A 20,268-nucleotide genomic window follows, 5' to 3' on the forward strand; every position below is an offset into this window, starting at 1 on the left:
CAAGAAAAATTGCAGAGGCCTCAGGCAGGGCTGTTTTAAGACAGTCTCTAAACTTAGGAACCTCAGTCTAGTGAGCAGGGATTGACAAGAGAAATGCAAAGAAACAGCCATTAATAGAATATCATGTTTAAGTGCTCTAGTAGCGATATGATGAAAAATTATAGGAACACAGAGGGTGTACCCCTGCCTGGGCAGAGCAGATTTCAGAGAGAAATTGAATGAATAGGAGTTTCCCAGGCAATGGAAGCAGTGGTGGTGGACATTGTTGGGCAAGGGTTGGAATTGGGACTACGCTGAATGGCAATCAGGAGGGCATTTTACCTACAAAAAGGCCCAGAAAGCTCAGAGGCATAAAGCACAATGAGCTTCATGACCATAGCTGGTCACTAACCAGATGGACTTCAGTTTCTCTCCCAGGGCAAAGATCATCAGATCTTACCTCTCCTCTTGGCTTTCTTATTATATAAAGATGCCATTATTGAAACACCACGTGAGTTTTTCTGCTTATGGAGATTAATTAGTAGGTGTGGGGCCTCCAAATATTATCTCTTCTCTTGTTACCAAACCAAACTTGGGTCCGCTTGCCCGTGAGAGTAAAGCCAGTCTCCAGACACCAGGTTGTGGTCAAAGAAAGGGCAGCATTGGTTGCAGGGTGCCAAGTAGGGAGTTCGGGACAGCTAGTGCTCAAAACCTCTTTGGTGGCTCAGACAGTAAAGAATCTGCCTGCAATGCATTAGACCTGGGTTTGATCCCTGGTTTGGGAAGATCCCCTGGAGACGAGAATGGCAACCCACTCCAGTATTCTTGCCTGGAGAATCCCATGGGCCAAGGAGCCTGGCAGGGTGCAGTCCATGGGGTAGTAAGAGTCAGACACAGCTGAGCAACTTTCATTTCACTTCAGTGCTCAAAAAGCTTGAACTCCCCAGTGGATTTCAGCAAGACATTTTGCATCTCAGCGCATGGGATCAGCTCATGGACAATTCTCTGATTGGTTGATGGTGAGGTAATAGGGTGGAGTCATAGGGTTAACATTGTTAATCCTCAGGCTCCAGTAGGTTGGAGCCTCTGTGCTTGTATTAAGTAATTTCTTCCATTTGGTGGTAGATTTTCCTTGGGTTGGAAGAATCCCCTGAAGAAGGGAATGCAACCCACTCCCAATATTCTTGCCAGAAGAATTCCATGACAGAGGAGCCCAATGGGCTACGGTCTGTGGGGTCACAAAGAGTCAGACACAACTGAGCAGCTAACACTTTCACTTTCACTTTAGCATCTGTAAAACAACTCCGAAAATTTGCATCAGATACTGTTATCTAGGTACTTCTGAGAGGAGCTAAAGCAGAGGACATGGGATCCCCCATAGGGTCCAGCTCAGTTACATTGAGACTGGAGGCTTATGTTTGAGATAATGGCCAACTGGGATTAAGAAAGTAGATTTTGCCGTGAATATGGATCCTTACAGGTCCTTTCTATGATGGGTTAACCAGTTGAATTAATTTATATATCTATAATCTGTGACACTTTAGGAATTTTTAATCCCTTTCAGGCAAGGGGTGGGGAAAAGTGCCACTTCCTCATTTTCTTCATTGCCTTTTTCCATGAAGGACATAGAAAAAAATTCCAAAGACACACAAGCTTGGGGCTGGTCACTGGGATGACCCAGAGGGATGGGATGGGGAGGGAGGTGGGAGGGGGGGTTCAGGATGGGGAACACATGTAAATCCATGGCTGATTCATGTCAATGTATGACAAAAACCACTACAATATTGTAAAGTAATTAGCCTCCAACTAAAAAAAAAAAAAAAAAAAGACGAGAGAAAAATCTAAATTTTTAAATTGGCATGTGCTGTGCTCAGTTGTGTCCGACTCTGCAATCTGTGGACTGTAGCCCTCCAGGCTCTGCTGTCCGTGGGATTTCTCAGGCAAGAATACTGGAATGGGTTGCTATTTCCTTCTCCAGGGGATCTTTCCGACCCAGGGATGGAACTCGTGTCTCTTGCCTCTCCTGCGTTGCAGGCAGATTCTTTACCACTGAGCTACCAGGGAAGCCTCAGTAATTGGCCTGGGAAAAACTAAAGACACAAATGACCAGGAAGATTGAGTTCAGAAGTCTGGATCAAAACCAAGATAAATTTTGACACGTATTTTATTCCAGGAAAATTTCCCTTTTCCATATTAACTCTCCTTTATGGAAGAATTAACTTCACATCAAAGAGGTGACCCACCTGGAGGAAGGATTTTCCTTGAGTAACTCAAAGACTGAGAACACATGTGGGATGCACTTCTAATTATTCAAAATGTTTCTTAGATGGTGGTTCCAGGTGTGTGCCTTACAGTAGGGGGAAGTGTGGTGTAGAGTGTTCATCTCTCTGCATAGGGATCCATTGGGTTTCCCTGGACACCCAAACTTTGAGAAGCAAGGGTCTGGGATGGAAGTTCATCTGAGCTTGGAGAAGGTGTCTGAGGAACCTGAAAGTCCCTGCAGAATTTCAAGTTAATTCTTATTTGTCTTTTGCTTTTATCAGTTTCTCAAAGGACTCTTTCACTCTCAAATAGGTTTAAAATTCCAAGTTTGATAAAATGTATTTTAAGTCCTTCCTCCCCTCCCCCTCCCCCCTTTTAGGGTCAGGGTCAGTGGTGGGAACAAATCTGGTGAAGTTTCTTTCTTTTTTTTTTTTTATTAAGAAAGTGATTTCCTTTTTTAAAAAAACATATTTTTAAAAATTTATTTGGCTGTGCCAGGTCTTTGTTGCGGCACACAGGATCTTCATTTCAGGATATGACGACAGAGCCGGCAGAAAAACTGCATCTTGTCTCAGCCTGGAGAGGTAAGAAAAGACATTCTTACACAAAGTAGGGGATGGGGGCTGGTTGCCAGAAAGACAACCCCCAATTTCTGGGGAGGGTAGAGGGGCTGGAGATTGAATTAGTCACAGGGGTTAATGCTTTACCCGATCACACCTACATAATGAAACCTCCATTAAAAACCCCTAATCAATGGCGTTTGGAGAGTCTGAGGTTGATAAGCACAGGTGTGCTAGGAGGGTGGTGTGACCTGAAACAGCATGGAAGCTCGAACCCTGTTTTATAGCCAGTCAGAAGTATGGGAGGCCCAGAACTTTCGACTGGCACCTGAAGTGGGACACAGTCTGTGAGACTGAGCCCTTAAATGCTGGGGCACTCTGGGAAGTTAGTGTCAGAACTGCATTGAGTTGTTGAATACACAGTTGGTGTCTGGAGAATCAGAGAACTGGTTGTTGGTGGTGGATAATACTCCTGAGTGAGACTTTCATCATAGTGATTCTCAAAGCACATTCCCATGGGACAGTGGTGTTTGTGGAGCTGACTGAGGTTTCCTGTGGTGATTGATACTTGAATAATGATAGTTTTTAAAATTTGCTGGAAAAAAAAGTGTAGAGGTTCTCAAATTGTGCTTCATGAAAACAAAATTCAGAGATCCACTTAACACCCAGAGAGGCACATTCAGTGCCTGACCTGATGTGAAATAACATCTGACTTGGTATCAGAGAACTTTGTTCAGCAGCAGGGAGTCCAGGTATTCTGTCTCTAAGACTAGTATGAAAAAGCAAGTAGAATTTGGTTCTGATTTTGATTTAGCTATTTATAAACATTTTCACCATGTGCAAATGTTTTACCATTTCTAAGCCTCAGTTTTCCTTTCTTTTACCTAGTTTTTCTTTTCTTTCTTTCTCTCTTCTTTCCTCCTTTCCTTTTTCTTTCTTTCCCCCTGTCCCTCCCTCCCTTCCATCAATTATTACCTACTATCATCTATCATTTCCATCTATCCATCTATGGTAGACAAACCACTCATCAGTACCTATTTTCTTTTACTTCTAGGCATTTAGAACATATACACACACACCCTCCCTCCCTCTCCCCCTCCTTCCCTCCCTCACTGAGAAGTGATGATTTGTGTTCTTTTCAGCACAACACTGAAGAGCTGGTGGCAGTGTTCCATCTTTCCTTCTCCCTACTGACAGTGTAAATGTGATGCCTCAGCTGACTAGGGTCCCTGATTGAAAACATAGTGGAGCCCAGCCATTGTGGACTTTCTGTGCATGAGAAATATGCTGTTGTGTTAGTCCAGTGAGACTTGGGAGTTATTTGTTGCTTAACCCACCTTCACATGACCAAGGCATTATCTTGCCTTGTTCCAAAAAGAAGTTAAAGTAGCTTAAAAGAGAAATAGAGCGCAATAGGATAAAAAAGTAACTGAGTAAATTAAGGATAATATATAATAGCATTTACCTCACAGAATTATTGGGAGGAGACATAAATATTTATCAGTTGTGACTGACAGTAGATGTAAAATATGAGACTTCATTTCATTTTTATGTTTGGATCTTTCTTTTTTTTCAAGATTTACAACAGTCTTTAATGATGAAAGAAAAGGGAAATTCCAAAGCTCTTATTCTTACTTTAAAAAGAACTTCCCAAGTATTATACTTTTCAGAAAACAGATAGCAATTCAAATATTATTACAAGGACAATGAATTATGAAATGAATCAGTCAGAAATGGAGAATGTTAGAACTTACAGGTTACATTCACAGGACAAAGTGGGTCCTTCTATATGATGGTCCCTCCCCATCCCAGAGACCTCTTCACTTTCTGCTATGCTCAGGGAGCCCTTCCTTGGAAGAAAGCCCTTCCCGTCCTCAGGTACCCACTTTCTTACAGTTACAACCCAATTTCTTCCACCCCACCCACATTATCACCCTAGCTTACTTGTTTTTTCCATTGTACTTATCAATATCTGCCATATTACATCTTTTTAAAATGTATTTGATATCTTCTCCAACACTGGAATGGAAGCTCCATGAGGACAGAGGCCTTTATCTATTTTTGTTTGCTGCTGTATCCCCAGCACCTATAACAGTGCCTGACATTTGTGTCAGTGCTCAATAAAGTTTTTTGATTAAGTTATTGACTTGATAGGAGTTTCCAGAATCCTTAGTGCAGACACCAGAATGAATAAAATAGCCAATTGCCTGGCACTCTAGAGTTTGTGTGACCAAGACATACACACCACACAGAAATGTCTTCTTCATGTAGACCCTCCTTGACCTTGATCTGTTGATCCATACCTTCCCTGTCTCCTCCCTTTCCTGTGTTCTGGTTGTGAAAGATGCTACCTGCTAGACAGACTTTAACAACAATAATAATGAAAAGTAAAATTAAATAATGGTTAACATTTATTGAGCACTTATGATGTGCTTGCTTCAAGGCTAAGTAATCCCATTCATAGTTTAATTTGAATTTCAAACACTCTAAAGTTAGTACTATTATTGATATTTTCCTTATTTTAAGGGTGAAGAAATTGAGTCTTAAAGATGACAAATAATATCCTTAAGGCCACCTTCTCAATAAGTGGTGATGTGTGTGTTTCAGTTACCTTTGCTCTGTAACAAGTCACCAAAACACAGTGGCTTAAAACAATTTATTAATATTTATCATGGTTCTGTGAGTTGAAAGGGTTTGACTGGCTGGTCCTCGCTTGGAGTCTCTCATATGATGGACCTCTTTGTATGTAGTTAGATGGGTTCTGAGCATCAAGATGGCTTATGTCTGGCATCTCAGTTGGGACACTTGGGGACTCTGTCTACATGGCGTCTCCCCATTGTTAGCTTGGGCTTCCTCCCAGCATGGAGACCTCATGGTAGTCCAACTTCTTGTGTGATGATTAGCTTCTTATGAATTGTCCTTAGGAGTCACACAGTATCACTTCTGTCTCATTCTATTTGTTGCATCGTAACAGCTCAGTTTCACTGTGGGAGGTCATAAATACTGGGAGATATGGGTCATTGGGAGATTATGTTGGAGACTTGCTGTCACGTTGGGATCTTTAAACCAGACATTCTGAACTCAGGTTAAGAGGTTGCAAACCCATTTATCAAGATGGAATAGCAGTTGACATGTGAAGAAGGAAGCCTTCTTGCTTGTCTTGCTAGGACAATTGAGATTGGAAAAGATCCTGGTGAACTCAAGGGGCAGTCTTATTAAAAACCACTAGCTATCTTTATGGTTACCATCAGCTGAATTGCCTGGCAGGACTACAGGATCCGTATTAACGCATCCTCTGATTATTAAAGGGAATCTTGAAACCTAGTTTGTTTGCTTTTATAAAATACCCTAATTTAGATTTTTTTTCCCACCTAGGCTATTACAGAGTATTGAGTAGGTCCTTGTGCTATACAGTAGGTCCTTATTAGTTATCTATTTTATATATAGTAGTGTAAATATGTCCAAGAGTGGGTATATGTTTATGTATAATTGAGTTAGTTTGCTATACACCTGAAACGAAGACAACATTGTAAATCAACTACACTCGAATAAAAAATTTAAAAATACCCTAATTTAAAAAGCATAGCATAGGTCAAGCAAAGCCCTCTCATGTATGGCCCATGGGCTGCCAGTTTTTAAAAAGTTTTTATTTTATATTGGAGTATAGTTGACTAACAATATGTGTTAGCTTCAGATGTACAGCAAAATGATTCAGTTATGCACATATCTATTCTTTTTCAAATTCTTTTCCCATTTATGTTGTTACAGAATGTTGAACAGGGTTCCCTATGCTATGCAGTAGGTCCTTACTATTTATTTTAAATATTCAGTTCAGTTCAGTTGCTCAGTCGTGTCTGACTATTTGCGACCCCATGAATCGCAGCACGCCAGGCCTCCCTATCCATCACCAACTCCTGGGGTTTACTCAAACCCATGTCCATCGAGTCGGTGATGCCATCCAGCCATCTCATCCTCTGTCGTCCCCTTCTCCTCCTGCCCCCAATCCCTCCTAGCATCAGGGTCTTTTCCAATGAGTCAACTCTTCGAATGAGGTGGCCAAAGTACTGGAGTTTCAGCTTCAGCATCAGTCCTTCCAACGAACACCCAGGACTGATCTCCTTTAGGATGGACTGGTTGGATCTCCTTGCAGTCCAAGGGACTCTCAAGAGTCTTCTCCAACACCATAGTTCAAAAGCATCAATTTTTTGGTGTTCAGCTTTCTTCACAGTCCAACTCTCACATCCATACATGACCACTGGAAAAGAGTAGTGTGTACATGTGGAGAAGGAAATGGCAACCCACTCCAGTATTCTTGCCTGGAGAATCCCGGGGATGGGATCCTGGTGGGCTGCCATCTATGGGGTTGCACAGAGGAGTCAGACATGACTGACATGACTTAGCAGCAGCAGCAGCAGTAGTGTGTATGTGACAATCCCAAACTCCGCATTTATATCTCCCCCACCTTTCCCCTTTGATGACCATAAGTTTGTTTCTTAAGACGTTCATTTGTATCAGTTTTTTAGATTCTGCAAATGAGTGGTATCATATGAATTTGTCTTTCTTTATCTTATTTCACTTAGTGAAATAAGAAATTCACTTGATAATCTCAAGGTCCATCCATGTTGCTGCAAATGACTTTATTTCATTATATTTAATGGCTGAGTAGTATTTCATTTGTGTGTGTGTGTACACCACATCTTCTTTATTCATTAATCTGCCAATGGGCATTTATGTTGCTGCCATGTCTTGGTTACTGTAAACAGCACTTCAGTGAACATTGGGGTGCATGTATCCTTTTAAATTGTGGTTTTCTGTGGATATGTGCTCAAGGATGGGATTGTTGAATCATATGGTAGCTTTGGTGAGCTTCCCAGATGGCACTAGTGGTAAAGAAGACACCTGCCAATGTAGGAGACATAAGAGATGCGGGTTCTATCCCTGGGACTGGAAGATCCCCTGGAGGAGTGTGGGAGAATATACTTTTTAGTCTTCATATTAGCTCTGTTATCTTGTTCAGTTCAGTTCAGACACTCAGTCCTGTCCAACTCTTTGTGACCCCATGGACTGCAGCACACCAGGCTTCCTTGTCCATCGCCAACTCCAGGAACTTGCTCAAACTCAATGTCCATTGAGTCAGTGATGCCATCCAATCATCTCATCCTCCATCATCCCCTTCTTCTCCTGCTTTCAATCTTTCCCAGCATCAGGGTCTTTTCCAGTGAATCTGTTCTTTGCATCAGATGGCCAAAGCATTGGAGCTTGAGCTTCAGCATCAGCCCTTCCAATGAATATTCAGAACTGATTTCCTTTAGGATTGACAGGTTAGATCTCCTTGCAGTCCAAGGGACTCTCAAGAGTCTTCTCCAACACCACAGTTCAAAAGCATCAATTCTTCAGTGCTCAGCTTTATGGTCCAACTCTTACATCCATACATGACTACTGAAAAAACCATAGCTTTGACTAGATGGACCTTTGCTGACAAAGTCATGTCTCTGCTTTTTAATATGCTGTCTAGTTTGGACATAGCTTTTCTTCCAAGGAGCAAGGATCTTTTAATTTCATGGCTGCAGTCACCATCTAGAGTGATTTTGGAGCCCAAGAAAATAAAGTCTGTCACTATTTCCATTGTTTCCCCATCTATTTGCCATAAAGTGATGGAACCAGATGCCATGATCTTTGTTTTTTGAATGTTGAGTTTTAAGTCAACTTTTTCCCTCTCCTCTTTCACCTTCATCTGGAGGCTCTTTAGTTCCTCTTCACTTTCTGTCATAAGGATGGTGTCATCTTCACATCTGAGGTTATTGATATTTCTCCCGGCAATCTTGATTCCAGCTTGTGCTTCATCCAGCCGTGCATTTTCCTTGATGTACTCTGCATATAAATAAGCAGGGTGACAATATACATCCTTGTAGTACTCCTTTCCCAATTTTGAACCAGCCCATTGTTCCATGTCCTGTTCTAACGATTGCTTCTTGACCTGCATACAGATTTCTCAGTAGGCAGGTAAGGTGGTCTGATATACCCATCTCATGAAGAATTTTCCTCAGATTGTTGTGATCCACACAGGTAAAGGCTTTGGCATAGTCAATAAAGCAGAAGTAGATGTTTTTCTGGAATTGTCTTGCTTTCCTATGATCCAGCAGATGTTGGCAATTTGATCTCTGGTTCCTCTACCTTTTCTAAATCCAGCTTGAACATCTGGAAATTCTCAGTTCATGTACTGTTGCAATCTTGCTTAGAGAATTTTGAGCATTACTTTGCAAGCATGTGAGATGAGTGTAATTGTGCGGTAGTTTGAACATTCTTTGGCATTACCTTTCTTTGGAATGGGAATGAAAACGGACTTTTTCCAGTCCTGTGACCACTGCTGAGTTTTCTAAATTTGCTGGCATATTGAGTGCAGCACTTTCACAACATCATAATTTAGGATTTGAAATAGCTCAGCTGGAATCCCATCACCTCCACCAGGTTTGTTTGTAGTGATGCCTCCTAAGGCCTACTTGACTCTGCACTCCAGGATGTCTGACTCTAGGTGAGTGATCATACCATTGTGGTTATCTGGGTCATGATGATCTTTTTTGTACAGTTCTTCTGTGTAGTCTTGTCACCTCTTCTTAATATCTTCTACTTCAGTTAAGTCCGTACTGTTTCTGTCCTTTATTGTGCCCATCTTTGCATGAAATGTTCCCTTGGTATCTCTAATTTTTTTGAAGGGATCTCTAGTCTTTCCCATTCTGTTGTTTTCCTCTATTTCGTTGCATTGATCACTGAGGAAGGCTTTCTTATCTCTCCTTGCTATTCTTTGGAACTGTGCATTTAGATGCGTGTATCTTTCCTTTTCTCCTTCGCCTTTTGCTTCTCTTCTTTTCTCAGCTATTTGTGAGGCCTCCTTAGGTAACCATTTGCCTTTTTGCATTTATTCTTCTTGGAGATTGTCTTGATCACTGCCTCCTGCACAATGTCATGAATGTTTGTCCATAGTTTTTCAGGTACTGTGTCTATCAAATCTAATCCCTTGAATCTATTTGTCACTTCCACCATATAATTATAAGGGGTTTGATTTAGGTCATACCTGATTGGTCTAGTGGTTTTCCGTACTTTCCTCAATTTATGTCTGAATTTTGCAATATGGGGATCATGATCTGAGCCACAGTCAGCTCCTGGTCTTGCTTTTGCTGACTGTATAGAGCATCTCCATCTTTTGCTGCAAAGAATGTAATCAAGCTGATTTCTGTATTGAGCATCTGGTGATGTCCATGTGTAGGGTCTTCTCTTATGTTGTTAGACGAGGGTGTTTGCTATGACCAGTATGTTCTCTTGGCAAAATTCTATTAGCCTTTGCCCTGCTTCATTCTGTACTCCAAGGTCAAATTTGCCTGTTACTTCAGGTGTTTCTTCACTTCCTACTTTTGCATTCCAGTCCCCTATAATGAAAAGGACATCTGTTTGGGTGTTAGTTCTAGAAGGTCTTGTAGGTCTTCATAGAATCATTCAACTTCAGCTTCTTTAGCATTACTGGTTGGGGCATAGATTTGGATTACTGTGATATTGAATGGTTTGCCTTAGAAACAAACTGAGATCATTCTGTCATTTTTGAGATTGCACTCATGTACTCCTTTTCGGACTCTTTTGTTGACTATGAGGGCTGTTCCATTTATTCTAAGTGATTCTTGCCCACAGTAGTAGATATAATAGTCATCTGAATTAAATTTGCCCATTCCAGTCCATTTTAATTCACTGATTCCTAGAATGTCGATGTTCACTCTTGCCATCTCCTGTTTGACCGCTTCCAATTACCTTGATTCATGGACCTAGCATTCCAGGTTCCTATGCAGTATTGTTCTTTACAGCACTGGATTTTGCTTCCATCACCAGTCACATCTACAACTGGGTGCTGTTTTCGCTTCAGCTCCGATCTCTTCATTCTTTCTGGAGTTATTTCTCCACTTTTCTCCAGTAGCATATTGGGCACCTACCGTCTTGGGGAGTTCATCTTTCAATGTCATATATTTTTGCCTTTTCATTCTGTTCATGGATTTCTCAAAGCAAGAATACTAAAGTGGTTTGCCCTTCCCCTCTCCAGTGGATCATGTTTTGTCAGAACTCTCCACTGTGACCCATCTATCTTGGGTGGCCCTATACAACATGGCTCAGTTTCATTGAGTTGGACAAGGCTGTGATCCATGTGATCAGTTTGGTTGGTTTTCTGTGATTGTAGCTTTCATTCTCTCTGCCCTCTGATAAGAGGCTTATGGACACTTCCCGATACTGCTATCTTGTAGCTCTGCTCTTTCTTGTATAACCATTCTCATGCCCCTAAGACAAATATTTTGGCCGACATATCAGCCCACCTCAGATGTTGGTCTGCACACAGAACAACTCCTTATGATTCCCACATAATCCTTTGCTAGCTCAAGGAAGTAGTGTACACGTGCATTTCATTTCCCTCAGATGTTTGCCTTTGTTCCTGATTTCTGGTCTTGGTGATACTCCACTGAGCTGTCAGATCAGCTTCTAATAAATATACTCTCACAGTTTCCTCAGGGAATTACTCTTTCATGAGCTTTTCCTGCACTGTCTCTCATAATCCTCTGTGTTTGTGAGAATTATTTCAGTGCGACTCCAACAGAGGAGGGCATGGTAGCCCACTCTAGTACTCTTGCCTGGAGAATCTCACGGACAAAGGAACCTGGCGGACTACATAGTCCATAGGGTCACAAAGAGTCGGACGTGACTGTAGTGACTTAGCATTGCAAACATGCATGGTAGCCCTATTTTTACCTCCATACTGTTCTTCATAGTGACTGCACGGATTTACACTCTCATTAATGGTGTAAAAGGGTTCCCTTTTCTCCATACCCTCTCCAGCATTTATTGTTTGTAGACTTTGATGATTGCCATTCTGACTGATGTGAGGTGATACCTCATTGTATATTTGACTTGCATCTCTGATAATTAGAGATGTTGAATGTCTTTTCATGTACCTCTTGTCCATCTGTATGTCTTCTTTGGAGAAATGTCCATTTAGGTCTTCTGCCAATTTTTTGATTGAGTTGTTTGTGTTTTTGATATTCAGCTGTATGAGCAGTCTGTAAACTATGGGCTGCCAGTTTGTAAATGCTGCGCTAGGTCTCAAAGTTCATGTCCACACTCACTAGCGGAACACACAAGACCCTCACGGAGGCGTGGGCTACTCTGCCTGACTGTCTAGTTTCATTTCACACTCCTGCCAGCATTCATATATTCAGCAAGTATTTATGGTTCCTACTACATTCTAAGCATGTTCTAGATGCTGAGTGTATAGCAGAGAACAAAGTCCCTGCCATCGGTGGGCTTATGTTCTAGTTGAGGGAGACAGACAATACACAAGTGAAGGTAAAATATGGCAGATGGTGCCAAGTACCATAGGGGAAATCACAGCAGGGTGAGCTCCTGCCTGGCAGCTTGCAGAACGCGCCTTGCTTTCCTCTTCTGCTCTGTGTCTGCTGGGAATGACTCTCCCTTCCTTGGGGCTTAGCTGCTCGAGACCTAACGAGCATCACAACCTCTGAAATATTTTCTCTGACCCCCACCCTGTCCATGGAACATTGGTGACCCTCATCCTGGTTTCTGTGGCACCGGTCCCTGCTCTCACCACAAAGTTTAAGTATATAATTACTTTTCAGTATCTCTCGCCAGATGGTGTGTAATCGTTCGAGGGCTTCTGTATTTCCTGAGAATTTTATAAATATTTGACAATCAAAGGAACATCTTTGTGAAGTTCTTTAGTAAGGGAGTTGCTGGGTGGGAGGAGAATCCTCCTGCTCTCTTTTCTTCATGCCATTTCCCAGTAAGAAAAACATTTTTTTCTGCTGTCAAAACAGAATGGTGCATGTGGTTACCTAGAAAACCAAGTTAAACGACACACATTGTTTGTGTCCTTTGGTTTAGGGGCAGCTTCTTAATGAGTGTAAAATACTGTTTTTATTATCAGTGAGTCAAAGGCAGCAAAGCTGACTTTACCTGGTTGTGAAACAGATACTAGTATACCCATCATGTTTGCACATTCACATATCATATTTGTACATTCATATTTGCATATTCATACACCTATCCACACACATAAGATGAAGAATGTATGTCCTGTGCCAACAGGCTGGGACTTCACCATGTGTACTTACACTGTATGACTTAGGTAAACAGGATGTGTATTTGTGACTGACAAGCCTCAAACACTGAGGCGGCTCCTGGCACAGCTCCACCTCTGACCAGCGTGTCTGATTTGCTCTGCGCTTGTGGTTGCATCTGGCTGCTGCCGCCTGAGTTTCCGTGGTTAAAGCCTCCTTTGTCTAAAATTCTGAGAACCCCAGTGCCGGTGCCTAGAGGCTAGCTCGGTTTTCTAGAAGACCCAGGGTTGGGGCTCCCTCTGCCCGTGTGCTGCCACTCTTGGAACAAGATGAGGGTTGATTTTCTGTTTCTTGAGCGGAGCACACACTTGTTCCACTGCACTCTGGAACACCTGAGATCTGGAGCCAGACCACAGAGGGCTGTGGGCAGGGCAGCCTCTGATGTGTCTCATCTCTGGAAACCCTGACTTTCAAGCTGTGTCAGAGCCACCCCAGAAGAAAGTGACCAGGCTTGAACCCCAGGTGATGGGAGGAGGAAGGAGTAGTCTTAGGCAACTGGGCAGCTGGCTGGGAAGCTTGTGCCCTGAAAGGGTGGTATCGGGGAAAGTCTCACCGATGGGCATTACTTGTGTGTGCCTTACCTTGGAAGAGGAGGGCTGGTCGTGGATGGGACAGTCGGAGTTGCAGCTGCCACTGACCTCACTGCTTGGGGAACAGGCAGAGCCAGGCTGGCAGGACTGCCCAGGGGTTCTGATCACACTTAGCAAGGGAGATTCAGGTCACAGATCAAATCTGCAGTTTCTCTTCTCTTCAATTGTTTATTTGCTTCCTATGAGCTTTAAGTTGAATGCACCCAAACTTTAAAAAAAAAATAAAAAATCAAGGTAAATGAGTGAAGATAATTCTTCAAGTCCCATGTCAGAGTAAACCTCCTCAATGAAGTATTTCCTCTGCTCCCAGCTCTGTCTATTCCTCCACCCTCAGTCCGAGTAGGATTTAACCTCCTTTTTAATACAACACTAATTTGAAGGTGTCTAGAAGGTTTATCACACTTGTAATACAGTTATTGTTACATGAGGACTTCTCTGCTTCAACGCAGCTTTTCTGACCATGGGGAACCTGAGCTGGAGGACTGGCTTGCTCTATCTGCCTCCCTGAGGTGGGTGGTGAGGGTGCCACACATAGGAGCTCAGTGATGAAGAGAGGAACCAAGGGGCTCCGAGACGTGCTCCTTTCCCTGGCCCACGGTTGGCAACCGACCACCAGCACTAGCCACATTCAGGGAAGAAGATGGCCAGGAGATCTTTTAAATATGTTTCAAATAAATGAGGTTGGTAGAACACATGTCATGACATGGCTTCAGAAATGTATCTTTTTTTTTTTTTACAATTTAACATTGTTTAGTTATTAGGAATATTCAATAGAACGAATGCTCTATGTGATATATAAGTATATACAAACACATTTGTACATACATCCACATTATATATATATATATATTTTTTTTAAATTAGTATTTTATGAAATCATAACTACTAATAGATGACACAGTAGTTAACATCTACTGTGATAGATGATAACTATCATCTATTTGACAATCAAAGGAACATCTTTGTGAAGGTCTTTAGTAAGGGAGGGAGTTGCTGGGTGGGAGCAGAATCCTCCTGCTCTCTTTTCTTCATGCCATTTCCCAGTAAGAAAAACATTTTTTTCTGCTGTCAAAACAGAATGGTGCATGTGGTTACCTAGAAAACCGAGTTAAATGACACACATTGTGTCCTTTGGTTTAGGGGCAGCTTCTTAATGAGTGTAAAATACTGTTTTATACTCTGTGAAGTCTTTTGACTGCCCCCAACTTTTATAGCCATTTTATAATCTGAGAGCTACAAACAAGATCCTCACTGGTGATTTACTGTGTAAATTCCCTGAGGACAGGGTGTAGCTTGTGTTCCACTTTATGCCCACAGTGGTTTGTGGTGCCAGGTGCTCAGAGGTATTGATGGAATGACTGATGGGCTTCGGGCTTTATGGTGGCACCTCAGTTTAATTTGTTTTTTCTTTCATTCAGATGGGGGGTGGTGAGGTGGGGTGGGGTGGGGCTGATGATCATCAGGAAATCAGTCAGGAGGGGCAATGAGAATTCAAGCCATCTGCCCAGAAAGTAGGATTGCAATCAGTCCTGAAGGTCTAATGTTGTGCTTTTGTCAAAGGACTAATGTCCACCCTGTTTGTTCTGGATAAACACAGGGAGGGACAGAAGTCATGGAAAAGGAAGGACCTTGAGATCGGGGACAGCTTTTATAAAAAAACAAACAAAAAAACCTTGAGGTTTGAGCAGTAGAGAAAATGTGGCTGATGATGAACCCTGATTCAGACGTCTTTAGGTGCCTCTAAAATACAAATTATGTTCTGGGGACCTGGAAAGCATTGTGGGAGTTAGAGGAGGTGAAACCTCATCAAAAGCAGTTTCATGTTCTCACACTGAATTTCACTGGAAGGTTAGGTGGGTGGAGGTCTCTCTGTCAGCTCAGGATGAGCCCTGGTCTCCTGGTGAGCTCTGCTCTGCCACCCGGCAGCCCTAATTTTCTGGGTAGTGTTGGCCTTTCTTCTTCTCATGGACTGGCAAGACTTAGGCCAGTTGCCCCAAACATTGTCACTGCCCTTTCATTAAAGCTCTTACTCTCTCTAAGCAGTCACAGAGATTTGCACTTTCTCTTGAATTGTTTACTTGCTTCATATGAACATTCAGTTGAATGGACCCAAATTTTTTTTAAGACATCAAATTAAATCAGTGGAGATAATTCTTCAAGTCCCATCCCAGAGTTAACCTCCTCAAGGAAATATTTCCTCTGCTCCAAACCCTGTCCATTCCTCCACCCTCATTGTTACGGGTTTATTAGGTCTCTTTTGGTTTTAAGTGACAGAAACCCAACTCAAATAGGCTTAGACTTAGAAACAAAGAAAATTTTATGGCCCTTGCAGTTTATAAAATTTAGGGATAGATCTCCAAGAGTAAGGCCCCCTAGATTCAGATACTCTGGTAATATCCTCAGGTACTTACCTTTGCCCCTCTTTCAGCTTTGCTCTCTTAGACACTACCACATAGATGGCTACACAAGCAGGTCTAGGCCTCCTCTCTGTGTTACGAATAACCCCTGAAGAGCAAGAGTACTTCTTTCCTAATAGCTCCAGTAAGGTTCCAGAGCTGCTTAGTAATGGCCTAGCTTGGGGCACTTGGCCAGCTCTGACCCAGTCACTAAGGCCACTAAAACTCATGGTTTACTGACCAAGTCTGAGTCCTGGGTCCACCCCTGGAGCAGAATGGCATCTGGGTGGAAGCAGCTACAACTGAACAACAGAGACAGAGAGGGTGGAAAATTTCTCAAAGAAAATTGGATTGTTGTTACCAAAAATGGGGTGATGATTACAGGGTAAATTACATTACAGTGAACAAGCACAGACACCCTGTAATGATTTCTGCATCCTTCCTACATGCAAGAGTGTTCCTATAGAAACATGTCTTTCCATCTAAGCTTTAAGGGCTGGGCTCCTAAAATTGCATCTCCCATTCCTCAATACCCTCCTGGTTCCATTTAAGAGCTGGTATTTTTTTTTTTTTTAAAGAAAGTTGGATATTTTCTTGTAGAGAGTGTTCATCAAGAGGGAAAATACCATTTCATTTTTTTTTTTTTTTCCAATCCAGTGAAATAATCAAGAAGCACAATCTCTGCTCCTCAGTGAGGACAAACAAAGTTTCTAAAACCATCTGGGAACAAAAGATCATCATAGATTTATCTGAATGGAACCAATATGTCATGTGGTTTGAGCCCCATCTCCAGGGTGACCAAGGTGTTTGGAGCCTGTAGTCAGATGTACCTGGCCTTGATGAATGCTGGGAGACTGGAGGTTTTGGCCCTGACTCTGCCATTCACAACCTGTGTGAGACTGAGTAATTCGCTTTTTTCCTGGGCTTCAGTTTTCTCATCTATAAATGTTAAGTTTTGGACATTTTCTCTCTAGGGTACTCCACTTTATTTCTGAAGTATTTGATTTTTGGTAGACACTCAAAATCCATAATGCTCTTAATTATGGAGTAATTCACTTCTTTTCTGGGTTTCAGTTCTCTTATCTCTAATGTTAGGTTTTGGATGTTTTATCTCTATAGTGTACTGCACTTTCTAAAGTATTTGATTTTGGGCTGACATTCAAATCTATTAGACTCTGGGTTAAACCTCCTCCATATTTGTATATGGCACAACTTAGGCACTGCAGGATTAAATTTTAAAAACATCTTCCTGCTTGATTCAAGAAGAGGAGTGTTAGTGACAATAATGCTCAACACGTCTTTCAGGACAAGAGATGTCACTAAGTCATGGGCATCTTCAGATCCAATGTGGGCTAGACTTAGTTTCTGGGACATAGTCAACCAACTATCAATTGTCCACTGACCTTGTGACGTGAAACTACACACAAGAATGAGCAGATGCCCCCTGCGTGCCTAAACATGGAGGATATGAGACAGGGAGGGAGAGAGACATTTGTGCACAGGAAACAGGAAATTGTGTCTATCTCATGTTTAATCATTCCAAGATATTTCATTAATGGAAATGAAATACTGCCAGCCATGATGCTCATTTCAGTTTGGAAAGGTCTTTTATCTCAGATTTCCAACTGGACAACTAAGAAGTTATACTGGATGATCACACTGTGTTGAAACCCAAGGCATGTCCATGCCTGGTACAGACACATTGTAGATACAGAGTGAAAGAAAGAAAGAATGAACGGATGGCTGGATGCTAAGATGAATTTCAGTTCCAGCTCCGTGACCTTGAGCACGGGGATCTCTCTTCAGGAGGGAAGACAGCACATAAGTCCAGGAAGATGTGAAAAAAAATGGAGAACACAGAAAATACGTGTCTATAAACTGGAGAAAGGGGCTGTGGGACAGGAGAAGAGATGTTTGAACCGAGAGGTCATAATGCTTAGCTTCTGCCCCTGAGACCCATGAAAGGAAGCGCTTCCTGCCGCCCTCTGACCACTTCCTCAGTGTCCCTCCCACCACAGTCCCCCCTCTTCAACTCTGCGGAGTTGGAGTTGAAACAATTGACTGAAGGAGTGTTGTGGAAATGGAACTGCTTCAGTGGCCACCGTCACTGGGTCCTTGTCTGTGTCTTTATTCTCTGCCCAGCCCTCTCCAGGCCCTCCCTCTGTCCTGTGTGGTTATATGGGTTAACCTGAGCCCAGGGAGAGTGAGCAGGGCCATTGCAGGCTGTTAAACACACTCACATGTGCACACACACACACATCCTGACCTGTGTGTGAACCTGCATTCTGTGTCAGCTGTCAGAATGTAGGTTCACATGCTGCTTAGGGTGCAGATGTGAAAGCAGGCCTTGCCGTGCGGGAACAAGGATGGTGCAGAGCTGCGAGATAAAGGAAACCCCAGCACCTTTGCTCTCCCAGTTGGAATCCCTACCTTCAGAGGGCTGGAGCCCGAGGAGTGCCAGACCCAGGGCTGAGGTCTCCCTTTCTGTACAGTCAAATCACCTTGATATGTGAGTGATGTGATATGTGAAGATGAAGTGCATTGTAGGATGGGGGTTCTCACAAGTTAGGTATCTGCAGAGAGGAAGCTGATTCAGTCAGTGGGTCAGTCACACTCCTGGGGATGCATTTAGGTATCTCAGTGTACATGAAAACCAGTTCTGTCAGGGGCAGGACAGACCTGCTGTGGATAGCAAGATGCAGAGGTTAACCTCTGTAGTGGTGATGGGGGCGGGCTTCTGGAGCTGGCTTTAAAAAGACAGGCAGGCTGGCTTCTGCAGTGGTGAAGCATGGAACAGGAGATGCCAGGCAGGTGCCTTGATAGACTGATGGGGCATTTACCAGGGGACTGGGGCAGGGTGCCAGGGCATGGCCCTGGAAAGAGAATCTGGCAGGGCAACAGACCTAGGGAAGACAATGGCGGGCAAAGCAGGCCCGAGTGTGAGAGGAAGGGGCACAAGGGATGGGGGAAGAGAACCCCATTCCTGGATGCAGTGTGTTATGGACACTGGAGATGGACAGCCTCGGTTTGAACCCAGGCCCTGCCACTCTTTTGAAAAATGATTTAATCTTTCTGAGCTTTGGTCTCCTTATTGCCAATGGGGCTATTTAACCTAACTGGGTTATTTTGAGGAACTGATATGATAATCCACATGAAGGATCTGATTCAGTATCTGGGTACTCTGTGACACTCAGGATCCTATTCTTTTGGCTACAATTTATTTTATTTTTTTGAAAAAGACTTTCTTAGTTACCCATTGCCTCACAAAAGACACAAGAGCTAAATATTTTTATAGTGGCATACCAGATATACTCTTTTCTAAAAAAGTTACAGACATATTCCATTTGATTTTTAGGAAAGGTTAAGAGAACAGATGTTTTATTGGATGCTCACTGTGTATTTTCTCATTTAGTCATCAAATCACCATATGAAGTTTATTATCATCATTAACCCCATTTCACAGATTAGACAACTAAGGTACAAACATTAAGTAACTTATTCATCATAATGTAGTTTAGTTATAGGTACAGTTTTAAGCCCTGGTGTGACACTCGGTAAGCATTGCTGGGGGCACCAGATGGTTGCTGGTTGATAAGAATAAGGGTATGAAGTTACAGCACAACCTGTAGCCCCAAGGTGACAGGAGTGCAGGTCTCCTGTGATTTCCTGTTCAGAAATCGGTCTGGTCCCAGAGCTCAGCCTGCAGTGTCACCACCTGTAACATGCAGTAAGTTTTGGGTGAAGTGGGTAGACGGATTATGGAGCCATTAGGTCACCAGAGCTGGGAAGTGGGCTGCTCTCCCTGGCTCCTTGCTGCTTAAGGACTGATGCTCCGGCGTGCTGACTCAGGGCTGACTCAGTCCATGGCACATGGAAAGGACCAGATGGCGCCAGGCAGTAAGTGCTGTAACTGTATTCTTCTGGGTCTTGGTTTTTGTCAGCTGCAGTTGATTTTCTGAGGATTTAGTTTCCTGTTTGGGTGGTAGAGGCATTAAATCCATTTTGGACTGATTTTCAAGAGCAGCAGCTCTCAGCATTTCAGTTTTAGTTTTCTGGATGACTTTGTGCTTATGGGCACGGGATATTGGGAATCTGATCATGCCCAGTGTCCACGCACTTCTCTGACTCTCTTTGTCCTTCTTGCCAGTCCCTCCAGTCTCCTCTCTTTCCCCAGTTTTCAGCCTCCCTTTCCTCACTAAATCTTTATCTTCTGGCTCGTGGCTCTTTCACCTCCACCTTCCTCTGTCCACATCTTTTCCTATCTTTTGATCTTCTAACCAACTTCTCCCTCATCACAGAACAATGGTCTTTGGAG

The 20,268-nt window shown here is 42.8% G+C and overlaps 1 protein-coding gene across 1 annotated transcript in view; it reads left to right on the forward strand.

Moving 5' to 3' along the window:
- Positions 1–2,775: 2,775 nt before the first annotated feature.
- FASLG (Fas ligand) overlaps positions 2,776–20,268 on the forward strand; it is a 54,372-nt gene continuing 36,879 nt past the window's right edge. The window contains exon 1 of the mRNA XM_065936780.1: positions 2,776–2,825. The gene's annotated coding sequence lies outside the window, so the exon portion shown is untranslated. The remainder of the gene's footprint in view (positions 2,826–20,268) is intronic.

This window comes from Muntiacus reevesi, chromosome 5 (assembly GCF_963930625.1).
Source record: "Muntiacus reevesi chromosome 5, mMunRee1.1, whole genome shotgun sequence".
Taxonomy (NCBI): Eukaryota; Metazoa; Chordata; class Mammalia; order Artiodactyla; family Cervidae; genus Muntiacus; species Muntiacus reevesi.